Here is a 14,573-nt window from a genome sequence, read left to right as displayed (position 1 = left end):
TAAATAAAATAAATAATAATAATAAATATAATAAATATAAATAAAATAAAATAAATCGCTATAAATAAAAAATCGCTATATATAAATAAATATCGCTTCGAAAACTACGGATCTTATTCCGAAGAATTATCGCGATTTCCACGGTCTTCGAATTCTGTCTAAGCATAGCATCTCGCCTCAAAGTTCTCGCTTCAAATATTTTCCTCCGGCATCGCGATACACCGTATTATTTCGAGCGAAATTTTACAAAGAAACGGAATAGAATTTTACGCGGCGACGACTATTTAAGGGCGACCTATTTAGAAGAACAGCGTTCGCGTTTTAAGCGGGCTAGATTTACGGGCCAATCAGATAACGAAAACGGGGATGCAACGGATACGGAACTGTGAGGGAACGGAATTGAAATAGAGGAAGATAGAACTGAATTTTCGAGCAGTGAAGATGACGATATATAAAAAGAAAGCTATACCAAAAAAGAGCCAGATTTATTTCTAATTCTGAAATTGAACTGATAAATACTGTAATAATAAATCTTTCGTTTAAATTGATCCGATCTATCGGTACAACGATCGTTGCATCTTGCTGAATTAAAGTAATAATTTTAGAGACTATGACGGCCTTTTGCGACTATTTTATTTCTAAAGTCTAGAATGCTTGATTTTAGAGGGTGCAAACTAAGCACATAAAATTGGCCAACTTTGACCGACGACAACTCCGCGAAAAATCATCGTGGCTCGATGATTTCCCTCTCAAATTAAAGCTTGAAATCTCTACTTTAAAATGATCTTTCTGGATTTTAAGTTCGACGCGCCCTCGGCCCTGCGACCCTTTAAACGCGACGCCACGTTTCTCGTATTGAAAAGTGCGAGGGTTGCTTCGAAGTGCTATAACTTCGCGAAAAAAAATCGCAGCAACGTTTCTTTTATCTCCGATTGAAGGCGAAGGAACGAACCTCGTTCGGCCGTGAACGGCGTCCCCGAGAAAAATTGTACAAAGTCTGTGCGTTTCGTCGAACTTGGCTATTTTCGACGCAACGAACGTGGCAATTTTTCGATACGACAAACACGGCCTCGTTTGTAAAAGGTTACAGCGGCGAGGGTGGATCGAACTTGAAATCCAGGAACATCGTCTTGAAGTAGAGATTTCAAGCTTTAATTTGAGAGAAACGTCGTCGTTCTACGATGATTTCTCGCGGTGTTATCGTCGCTCGTAGTTGGCCAAGTTTTATCCAAGATTGTCGGAGTTACGTAAACTCTCCCTAATCGACGCTCGGATTGTACACGGAAATGGACAATTTGGGAAGAGTAGATACGATTATTTATAGCGTTTTAATAATCGTTGACCATCTGGTAGCTAAATAAAAACGTGTCGCAAGGCTCGAATAATCGTATCTCCTCTTCCCAAATGGTGCAATCTTGCGCGCAATCCGCGCGCGAATTGGGGAGAATTTACTGCGCGATGAATTTCAATGAATTTTCGTGCGCCGTGTCGTGCGAGGTGTTGACAATAACTTTAACAATATCGCCGTTTCCGCCCGCGCGAGGATGTCGAAAATCCTCGAGAATTATTTGAGAGAGTAACACGGGCTGTTAGAGTGATGCCGTTGGCACCGGCCCGCCAACGAATTTCATCGCGCATTCTTATCGCCGACAGATATACGTACATATATATACAGGGTGTCCCAGGTTTTAATGTTCAAACTTTGTCAGTATATTCTATGGCACGAAGCATGAAAAAAATGTTACGTAAACATAGGTCATGCAGAGCTTTATTAAGAAGTTATAACAAAAATTCGGCATAGGAATAGTAATGAACTAAAAAAACAAATAAAAAAATAAAAAAAAATCTTCGATCGATGTCAATCCTGTATTGTTAACAACGGTTATTAATACATTTCGAAATGTATTAATAAACACAGCTTGCATAAACACACGGCATGTGCCGATCTATTCAAGCCAATGCTCGCAGTAACAGCAAGTCGATTACTATTCCTATTCTGAATTTTTGTTATGACTTCTTAATAAAGCTCTCTGTATGACCTATGCTTACGTAACATTTTTGTCTTACTTTGCGCCATAGAATACACTGACAAAATTTGAACATTAAAACCTGGGACACCCTGTATACACACACATATATATAATATATTAATATATATAATTGATATCAATATTATTATATTGATATTATATATTATTATGTTGAATATTATTATATTATTATATATTATCGTATTGAATATTATTATATTATTATATATTATCGTATTGAATATTATTATATTATTATATATTATCGTATTGAATATTATTATATTATTATATATTATCATATTGAATATTATTATATTATTATATATTATTATGTTGTTATTATTATATTATATAATAATATTCAATATGATAATATATAATATCAATATAATAATATTGATATCAAATATATATATATATATATATATATATATATATATTAATATATTTATAATAATATATATTAATATATATATATAATTAATATTGATATCAAAAATATATATAAATAATATCAAATATAAATATATATATGAAATATATATACACATATATACATGAAATTTGTTGGCGGGCCGGTGCCAATGGCATATATATATATACATATATGTACATATATGTGTGTGTATCCGTCGCAATGTTGTAACCGTGGCTGACCCCGAAACGTCATTGAAACAATGATGCTAGGAGCGCGCGGCTCGCGCGGCGGAGCGTGGCATAAATTCAAATTGATAGCGCCGGTGTACTAGAGAGGGGTATAATGATGACTGCCGGTGCCGGGCGATAAATTTTAGAAAATCCTCGAAATAGAATGGCGGCTAAGAGGAGCGGCACCGAGCGAAAAAGCCAACGGCACGACCTTGGCTCATATGTGGATTGTTGCTGCGTCTAAATCCGTACCACTCCTCCCGTGTGTGCACATACAATCATAACATTACGGCAACGATACATCGCCGCCTGCCTGACTGCCTGCCTGCCGGCCGCACGGTCTTTCAAAATGGCCACGTGGAATTCCGATTCCACCGATACAACGGTTCAGTTTATCGCACGATTTTCTCGGACTTTAATATTTGAAAGAAAAAAAACGAAAAAAAAACGAAACGGAAATACATTGGAAAGTTCCTTTATCGAATATTTAATATCGGCGAGCGCGTCGACGGAGCGCGGCCAGAGAGATCGGCAACGAGCTATCCGGTTGATAATTTATAACGATCATAACTCGTCGGTTGGTCTAACTGATTTGTAACAATGCGGTTGTGTGTCAGTTAATTATGTGGTGCAATGATAATTGGTAAGATAGGTTAGACAGTTTTAACAGAGGTAATAACGATAAATGATTATCGTTAATTTCGTATTATTATTATTATATTATTATATTATTATAGTATTATTATTATTATATTATTATAGTATTATTATTATTATATTATTATATTATTATATATTATCATATTGAATATTATTATATTATTATATATTATTATGTTATTATTATATTATTATAGTATTATTATTATATTATTATCGCAATAATTTCATTGCGCGCGATCGACTTGTAATAACTTAATTACGTGATAAATTTATGATAACTCGATTACGTGTTTATGTATTTACAATAAAACTCGATCGTACGTCGAAATCATCGTAATCGTTCGATTATTATACTACGACTAATTTGGAGCAATTTGTTTGCACGACTAATTTAGAATAATTCCATGATACGGACTAATTTAGAATAGTTGTGATAACGGCTGTTACGGTGTTATAATCGTTTATTGTTAATCGGATATTACATTTTGCTGAACCCCGAGTGTGTAGGTACTCCGACGAATATAGACGGAGCTGACGGATTTGTGAATTATTATACCGGTGGCTCTGACGTTGAAAACGAGAATAGTTTTTCTAAAAAATTACAAAAGTTCGACAGCTTCGCTCGAACCAACGGATTTAACAGAGATTTCAGCTTCTACGAAATTAAGCGAGGGTCGCGGAAAATCGTGGAAATTTTGATAACGCGCGAAACGGAATAATAATACTAAATATGGTAATAATACTAAATAACAATAATAATAATAATATTCTATTCTATATACTATACTATACTAATATACTATATATAGTAATAATAATAATATTCTACTCTATGTACTATACTATACTAAATATACTGTATATAATAATAACAATAATATTCTATTCTCTATATATTATACTATACTAATATACTATACTATACTAAATATACTGTATACAATGATAACAATAATATTCTATTCTATATACTATACTATACTAATATACTATATATAATAATAATAATAATATTCTATTCTCTATATATTATACTATACTAATATACTATACTATACTATTCTAAATATACTGTATATAATAATAACAATAATATTCTATTCTATATACTATACTATACTAATATACTACATATAATAATAATAATAATAATATTCTATTCTATATACTACACTATACTAATATACTATATATAATAATAATAATAATAATAATAATAATAATAATATTCTATTCTATATACTACACTATACTAATATACTATATATAATAATAATAATAATAATAATAATAATAATAATAATATTCTATTCTATATACTATACTAATATATTATATATAATAATAATATTCTATACTAATACATAATAATAATAATGATAATAATAACAGTATATCATGATATATATATACTATAACAATAATGCCAAATTATTACGTTTGTTGCACGTGTAATTTGAAAATGCAGTAGTAGATCAGTATCCGTCGATAATATTCGTGTCCGTGGCATAAAATCTGATTCCGACAAGCGAGGAACACCCGATGAAAAATACTCTGATATATTATACATACATAGTCCCCCGCATGGGAGATGTTTCGAGTGCGATCGCGTATTTACGATTCGAAGACGGATTAACTTTCACGTTCGAGGCAGAGATTACGCGTTCGGGCGCGTTCATTCCGACCGCTTGAGTCATACACGGCTTTTCAGCTCGGAAATGCTCGGCTCGCGGGAGTTATTAGAGCGACGTGAATAAAAGCTTGGATAAACTTGAAACAAACGCGCCTACGATGAGAGATCGTTTTTCTTTCTTTTTTTCTTTCTCTCTGCCGGACACGCTCGCGTGACGCCATTCGTCGCGAATTTCTTCGAATTAAAATCCGCGACGGGTGGCTGGCTGCTCGTCCTTTTGCCGCGTCCCGAAATTCGAACTCGTTTGGAACGATTATTATTATCAAACTTCCCGAATTTCGTTTTCCCGATTCTATCGACACCATCGTAAATCTATTGTGTTTCGTTATTTTATTATTTATTATTATATTTATTTTACAGAAACGTTGAATATAAAGGGCTTGCAGATCGGTGCTTTCCACGAATAATTTTGGCATTTCGATTATATAATATCGATAGAGAATGATTTAGGAATAAATAATGGTCTGTAGAATATTAATAGCTGGTACATAATAAAATAATAGATTAATAATAGTGAATAGATAATGAAATAATAGCTTAGTAAATCGAGCTAGCAATTATGAAAAAATATATTAAAATAACAGCTTAATAATCGTGAATGAATATTGAAATAATAACTTTGTAAATCAAGCTATTGATTATTAAAAAATATATTAAAATAACAACTTAATAATCGTGAATGAATATTAAAATAATAACTTTATAAATCAAGCTATTGATTATTCAAAAATATATTAAAATAATAGCTTAATAATAGTGAATAAATAATAAAATAATAGCTCAATAAATTGAGCTATTGATTATTAAAAAATATATTAAAATAACAACTTAATAATCGTGAATGAATATTAAAATAATAACTTTATAAATCAAGCTATTGATTATTAAAAAAATATATTAAAATAATAGCTTAATAATAGTGAATAAATAATAAAATAATAGCTCAATAAATTGAGCTATTGATTATTAAAAAATATATTAAAATAACAACTTAATAATCGTGAATGAATATTAAAATAATAACTTTATAAATCAAGCTATTGATTATTAAAAAATATATTAAAATAATAGCTTAATAATAGTGAATAAATAATAAAATAATAGCTCAATAAATTGAGCTATTGATTATTAAAAAATATATTAAAATAACAACTTAATAATCGTGAATGAATATTAAAATAATAACTTTATAAATCAAGCTATTGATTATTAAAAAATATATTAAAATAATAGCTTAATAATAGTGAATAAATAATAAATAGCTCAATAAATTGAGCTATTAATTATTAAAAAATATATTAAAATAGCAGCTCAACGATAGCTAATAAATAATAAAATAATAGCTGCGTCAGTTCCGCCGATTGGCCGGGCCGCTTTGGGCCAGCCTCGAGGCTCGCCTCTCATTGGCCAACGTTCTTCGCGAACAACTTTCAAACGAATCCGCGGATCGCATTTCCGCCAAGGAAAACGTTACTTCGAATCACCCCCGGCAACCCCTAACTTACCGGAAGTAGCATAATTTTCGGACACCCTGTGCATCGATCAGGCTGATCAAGCAAAGAACAGACCGTCGTGAATTTCTCGCGAAAGACGAAACCAGAGGAAGTCGTGATTCATGCCGTGCGAATCTTCACGGTCGTCAACTTCGCGCGGAGTCGCGAAGGGTCGTTTTTTTTATCGTACTTCGCCGATCGAATGTCGGAGCTTCTCGGTACGCGGACACGAGACGCGTTTATCGTTTCGATTTGCATTATCAGCGCGTCCGCATTAATATTCCCGCGATGAGTCACCGTGTCCGCGGACCGGATTTTCACCGCGGCGCGGCGTCGAAACGAAATCTGACGTCCGCAGAAAATAATGTTTATTGCCTCGCGGCCGTTAACGCGGATCGACGCGGCCGCCGCAGCCGCCGCCGCGCCGTTTCGTTTATGAACGTCGTCGAACGAATTTCTCGGTTCGAATATAAAAGTGTCTCTGGATATACCCGAGCTCGAGATGCGACGAGATTCCGCCAGCATTTTTGGCTTCGGGAGACTCGAAGCGAAGTTCCCGAAGAGTCAACGATATTATTATTATTATTATTATTATATAAAGTTTATTAGTATAGTATAGTATATAGAATAGAATATTATTATTATTATTATTATTATATATAGTATATTAGTATAGTATAGTATATAGAATGGAATATTATTGTTATTATTATTATTATTATATATAGTATATTAGTATAGTATAGTATATAGAATGGAATATTATTGTTATTATTATTATTATTATATATAGTATATTAGTATAGTATAGTATATAGAATGGAATATTATTATTATTATTATTATATATAGTTTAGTATATAGAATAGAATATTATTATTATTATTATATGTAGTATATTAGTATAGTATAGTATATAGAATAGAATATTATTATTATTATTATATGTAGTATATTAGCATAGTATAGTATATAGAATAGAATATTGTTATTATTATTATATATAGTATATTACTATAGTATAGTATTATTATTATTATTAACGATTCTTAGGATTTGATTATTTGATCGGATTGTGCTCTTCTTCCATCGCTATTTTTGAGCAAGACTGCATTACTTTCTATTTCTAATTCGAAAGGAGCGCGTATTTTTATATGTTCTACGTCTCGTTAATCGGATTAACAGCTCGAGAAATATCGGCGCGATTTTTCTACGGAATTCATACTCTAAACCCCTTTGCTTTTTTTCGAATAACCGAGAACACTACCTTCGCGCGTGGCTCAAATTTCGGTTTATGCGGGCTCCGATTTAATATCGTGTAATAATTTCAGAACCGGACGCTTTAAAATATAATATATAACAATAAAATATGTATCAATATATATATATATATATATATATATATATATATATAGCAATAGAATATATATCAATAGAATATATGACAATATAATATATAACAATATAATATATATCAATATAATATATAACAATATAATATATATCAATATAATATATAACAGTATAATACATAACAATATAATATATAATATATAATAAATAAATATAATTCGAGAAGGGCGGCTATTACGTATATAATTAGCTGTAAAAATAGTCTCTGCCAAAAACGTTTCGGAAATTCGGCTTGTAAAAGCAAGCATCGCGCGCCGTCTCAACGAGGGTGCGATTTTTACGCTCGGCGACCCCGTTTCGTTCAGATCTATGTATATGTCACCGTCGACCGTCTTTTAATTCAGCGCGACTCTAAATATCTGTTAAATTCGTTCGTTTAGGAATCCTCGCCCGTTATCCGACTGTAAATATTTGAATAAACAGTTAGCCGTGTTCGACGGCGACCATCGGCTAATTAAATTGTAATTTCAGCGAAAACGAGACCGTATCCTGAGATCTCAAAATGTTTAGAATATTTTGCGGTCAGGCCGGAATAAAACGAGCAGATAAAAAATATGAATAATTATTATATTATAGTAATATATTATATATATTATATAATTATTATATTCTAATTATTATAATTCTATATATAATATATGGATAATTATATTATAATTATATATTACATATTATATATTATAATTATGTATTATATTAGTATAAGTATATACAGTATACATAGCATAAGTACATATTATGTATATGTTAATGTGAAGTGAACAAGTAAATATTAGTAATAAAACTGTTAATTTTATCAAATAAAACCGTCTTTTCGATTCAACATTTTAATAAGCGACACGAATTATAATTATCACGAGGATTAAAAGATCGCGCAATGGAACATAGTGAAATGTTTTAGAAAAGAAACGAACAGCAAAATCGAACAGCACGCGAAAATTCAAAAAATATGCTATTTTAATCATCGTTAGTCCAACTAAACCGGAAATGTTATAGAAAGAACCGTTATAGAATTTGAGTTTGTTATAAAAATAAGCGATCCGTTTCAAAAATTGTATTCCATTCGGATCTCATCGGGATTAATTAATAATAATATCGCTTTTCGCGCAGATCCCTTCGATCGCTAAACGTTTCCCAAACCTTCTTCGATGTTTTACAATTTTTCGATTACTTGAATTCGGACGGATTAACACTAAACTAACACTAAGCATATGTACTGCTTCACAAAAGTGAGAATACCGAATTTATTTAGAATTTGTAAAGTTTTTATTACAAAACTTGCTCCAATAATTATAACTTATTCAAGCGTTTCCCACGAAAAAATCTCGGAACTTTGGAGAATTGCAAAATAAGAAAGCGGTCGCTTCGACCGCGGTGGGTTTAGCGTTAATCGCCAAAAATCAATAATTTTTTAATATATATATTTTAATAATCTTTTAATAAGAAATCCTTACCTTGCCTCGTCGCGTTCTCTCGCCGCTGCAATTGTTTCCGCGTTCCGAGTCACACGGGGCCCCTTCTCGCCGCAGCTTGCACAATTCCGATTGTCGTTATAATTCGAAATTATTATTATTATTATTATTATTATTATTATTATATAATTTAATTCGAAAAATCGCTCGTATCTTCCACGCGTCGTAATCGTCTTTCCCGAAAGTTCGATGCGCGTCGTACATGGCGAAAACATTATTACTTCAAGATCGAATTTCAACTTTTAATATAACACTTTTCCTCGAATACTCGAATACTTTTACGGAATCGCGGCGTTCAAACTTATTATCTCCCGAAACGCGATCGGCGTCCACCCGGGCCCGCGACCTGTTCGGTTCTAATCAGCCGAGGCAGGTGGAGAACGGTAAATGAAATAAATTTCGCGTGCGCCCGCTTATATATATAACGATTTATTCGAATTCGTATCGGCCGCCTATTGTGTCGAATGTCATTCCAGGACTATGACACCCGTCGATCGAAACCACCCCGGGGCCTTTGACACGCGTCAACACACATGGACACACGCGTGCGTGTGTGTTTACACATTTCGTCCGTTATGCATGATCCAACGATCATGATTTTAATTGTAACGCGTGTTCGAATGAAACGTATTAAAAATAAACGCGAAGCGAACGAAAACGCGAACGTGTTGGATAAGGGAAACGAGAGACGGCGATCGTTTTTTTCCTTTTCACTTGAATTTTCACGTTCTCAGACTCGATCTCTCAGCGGTTCCTTTTCCTTCCGGCACGTCTTATTTTCATTTCAAATGATATTTGCCCGAGTCCGCTGCGCGTGGAAAGGTTATCAATTTCCGTTGGAGTTTTTATACCGTCACACGTCGATTAGGTTCGTTTCGGTCGCGAACTATTTCGGAAAGAGAATCGGGTGAAAAAAAAATATATATATATATATAAATATTATATTATATTATTATATATTATTAATATTTATATATATTATATTATATTATATTATAATATATTATTAATATTTATATATATTATATTATATTATATTATAATATATTATTAATATTTATATATATTATATTATATTATATTACAATATCTTATTAATATTTATATATATTATATTATATTATATTACAATATCTTATCAATATTTATATATATATATTATATTATATTATATTACAATATATTATTAATATTTATATATATTATATTATATTATATTACAATATATATTATATTATATATGTACATATGTACGCGCGCTGTTCGACGTTATCGAAATCTTAATTACAGCAGAGCTCGCAGATTAAAAAACAGCACAGTCGCATTAAACTTCCGCAGTACGGTGATCAATTGCTGGAGAGACCACTACTACTACATATACTACTGCTACTATATTTAATATTTCTAGATTAGAAAAAAATATATATATATATTTATATGTATATGTGTGTGTACATACACATATATACGTATATACGTGTATAGCCAGACTGCGGATTCTATGCATTCGTAACATGCACGATATCCTCCCTGCAACTGCAACCCGTCGTCACTGCGGCGAAATGTTTCATGTATAGTTTTCATTTCGTTTCGTTTCGAATCTGGCAGGATCCTCGATGCACCGGGAAACGTTGCACTCGTCGCGAAGTTCGACGGTTCGTCGCGTTTTCAATTAACCTTTTGCGCTCGATGCTGTTTCAACTGTACATCATCTGAAATAATTCTTCCGACTTATGGCATTCTCATTTTATATGATAAAGTGCATTTTATGCATATGAAATTGAGGCTTGCGACTCGCACGACAGTTACACTATCAACGATTTTTTTTAGATCTATTCTATATATATATATAAACTAAGATTAAATATAAACCTAAATGTAAAGTAAGACTAAATATAAACTTAAATATAAAGTAAGACTAAACATAGATCTAAATATAAAGTAAGACTAAATACAAACCTAAATGTAAAGTAAGACTAAATATAAACCTAAATATATAAAGTAAGACTAAATATAAATATAAATATAAAGTAAGACTAAATATAAACCTATATAAACCTAAGACTAAATATAAACCTAAATATAAACCTAAGACTAAATATAAATTTAAATATAAACCTAAGATTAAATCTAAATCTAAATATAAACCTAAATATAAACTAAGACTGAATATAAATTTAAATATAAACCTAAATATAAACTAAGACTGAATATAAACCTAAATATAAACCTAAATCTAAACTAAGACTGAATATAAACCTAAATATAAATCTAAATATAAACTAAGACTGAATATAAACCTAAGTATAAATTAAGACTGAATATAAACCTAAATATAAACTAAGACTGAATATAAATCTAAGTATAAATTAAGACTACATATAAACTAAGACTGAATATAAACCTAGATATAAACTAAGACTGAATATAAATCTAAGTATAAATTAAGACTACATATAAACTAAGACTGAATATAAACCTAAATATAAACTAAGACTGAATATAAATCTAAGTATAAATTAAGACTAAATATAAGCCTAAGTATAAACCAAGACTAAATATAAACCTATGCGCATGCAGTTACTGTAATATTTCGAGATTATGTGTCCTACCATGCATCACCGTGCATCAAAAAGATGGGACATCTTTAGTTCCACCGTGTCCCGAAGAGTTAAGACATGTATCGGACACTTTCTAATCTCGGTGGCCGCAGTGAATGTTCGTCATGCAACCCGTCGATTTACACGTCGCTTTGTTTTTTTCCTAGCGTCGATTTCCGGCCGATTCGTTGCTGCGTCGGATTCTGGAAAAATCAGGATCGACAAATGTCACCACGTGTGCGTACGCAGAGCCGATATACATACGTATACATTATACGCGTGTACGTATGCGCCGTTACAGAAAAGACTCTCTCGAGTGACAAGGGCGATACGTATTATTACGTATGCAATCGAATGGCCCGCGGCGGTGCACTTAGTGACACGTTAGACGGATTTACGACCGTTTATGGTGTGTGTAATTCAACGAAATAGATACTGAAAGTATCGGTTTCAAGGCGTTTACGGAGATACAGATCGTGGAACGGTAACCAAAGAACGGCAACATTTTATCCGAGCAACGAGTGCAATTTATATTCGAACGATTCGAATATTTATTTCGATGCAATTTTATTCGAGATAGTATATTCGAATAATATTTTATTCGAACAATTTATTCGAGAGGTTATTCGAATAATATTTTACTCGAACAGTTTATTCAAAATATTAGACGAATAAATATTGGTTCAAACAATTTATTCGAAATATTGTAGGAATACGATTTTATTCGAACAATTTATTCGAAATATTGTGGTATAGGGATAATTTTTTATTCGAACGATTTATTTGAAATATTGTACGAATAAAAATTGGTTCGTAGAATCTATTCGAAATATTACAGGAATAATTTTTTATCCGAACGATTTATTTGAAATATAATACGAATAAAAATTGATTCGAAGAATCTATTCGAAATATTATAGGAATAAAAATTGGTTCGTAGAATTTATTCGAAATATTATAGGGATAATTTTTTATTCGAACAATTTATTTGAAATATTATACGAATAAAAATTGGTTCGTAGAATCTATTCGACATATTACAGGAATAAAAATTTTATAAGAATTTATTCGAAATATTATAGGGATAATTTTTTATTCGAACAATTTATTCGAAATATTGTACGAATAAAAATTGGTTCGTAGAATCTATTCGAAATATTACAGGAATAAAAATTGATTCGTAGAATTCATTCGTAATATAATAGGAATAAAATTTTGTTCGCCGAATTTATTCGAAATATTATAGAAATAAAAATTGATTCGTAGAATCGATTTGAAATATTACAGAAATAAAATTTTATTCTACGAATTTATTCGAAATATTATAAAAATACCATAAAAATTTGTTCGAAGAGTTTATTCGAAATATTATAGAAATAATATTTTATTTGACGAATTTATTCCTGTCTAAATTCAAATCGATTAATTTTAAATCGCCAGTTGATCACCTCGTTTTTTCTGGTATCACCTGGGTCGGTGTATAAGAACTCTAGCGCGACGTTAGTTTTTATACACGATGTCGAGCTAAGCAGTTCGAATTCGACGTTGGCCCAGGTGAACGACCCATACTTGTACACATTAAACGGTCTTCTGTTTGTAACGCGGCAATGTATTTGTCGCCTGGGCCATCCTTCCAGTAATCCCAATATCAAATCCGTTACCTATTTTCCGTTTGTTTCCCATGGAGCGGTGTTCGTTAGGGCATTGCCCTCGAACGTTCAGCGCTGCTTCTTAGTCTTTCCAATATTCAAAATTCTCCACTCGTTTTCTTTTCCTACCCGATTGTCCGCGACGATATAAAGAGGCCCTCACACCGAATTTGTTCGAAACGTTATAGGAATAAAAAATTGGTTCGATTGCGAAATATTATTAACGAATTATTATTATCGAATATATTCGAAATATTATAAGAATAATATTTTATTCCAACATTTCATTCGAAATATTATAGGAATAAAATATTATTGGCAATATTATACGAATAAAAATTTTATTCGAACAATTTATTCGAAATATTATAAGAACAATATTTTATTCCAATATTTTATTCGAAATATTATAGGAATAAAATACTATTGGTAATATTATATACGAATAGAAATTGCTTCGAACAATTTATTCGAAATATTATAAGAATAATATTTTATTTCAACATTTTATTCGAAATAATATGGAAATAAAATATTATTGGCAATATTATACGAATAAAAATTGGTTCGAATAATTTATTCGAAATATTGTAGGAATAACGAATTTATTCGAGATTTTGTACAAATAAAACAATTGGTTCGAACAATTTATTTGACATATTATGCGAATAAAACATGTTTCGAAGAATCTAGACGAAATATTGCTGGAATAAAACGTGATTTGAACAATGCCGAACTCCGACGCAGAGAGAGAGAGAGAGAGAGAGAGAGAGAGAGAGAAAGAAAGAGAGAGGAAGAGAGAGAGAGAGAAAGAGAGAGAGAGAGAAAGAGAGGGAGAGAGAGAGTGAGAGAGAAAGAGAGAGAGAGAGAGAGAGAGAGAGAGAGAGAGAGAGAGAGACCCTGCTGAAA

The sequence above is a fragment of the Megalopta genalis genome, chromosome 3 (assembly GCF_051020955.1).
Source record: "Megalopta genalis isolate 19385.01 chromosome 3, iyMegGena1_principal, whole genome shotgun sequence".
Classification (NCBI taxonomy): Eukaryota; Metazoa; Arthropoda; class Insecta; order Hymenoptera; family Halictidae; genus Megalopta; species Megalopta genalis.
Note: the sequence above shows the minus strand (reverse complement) of the source record.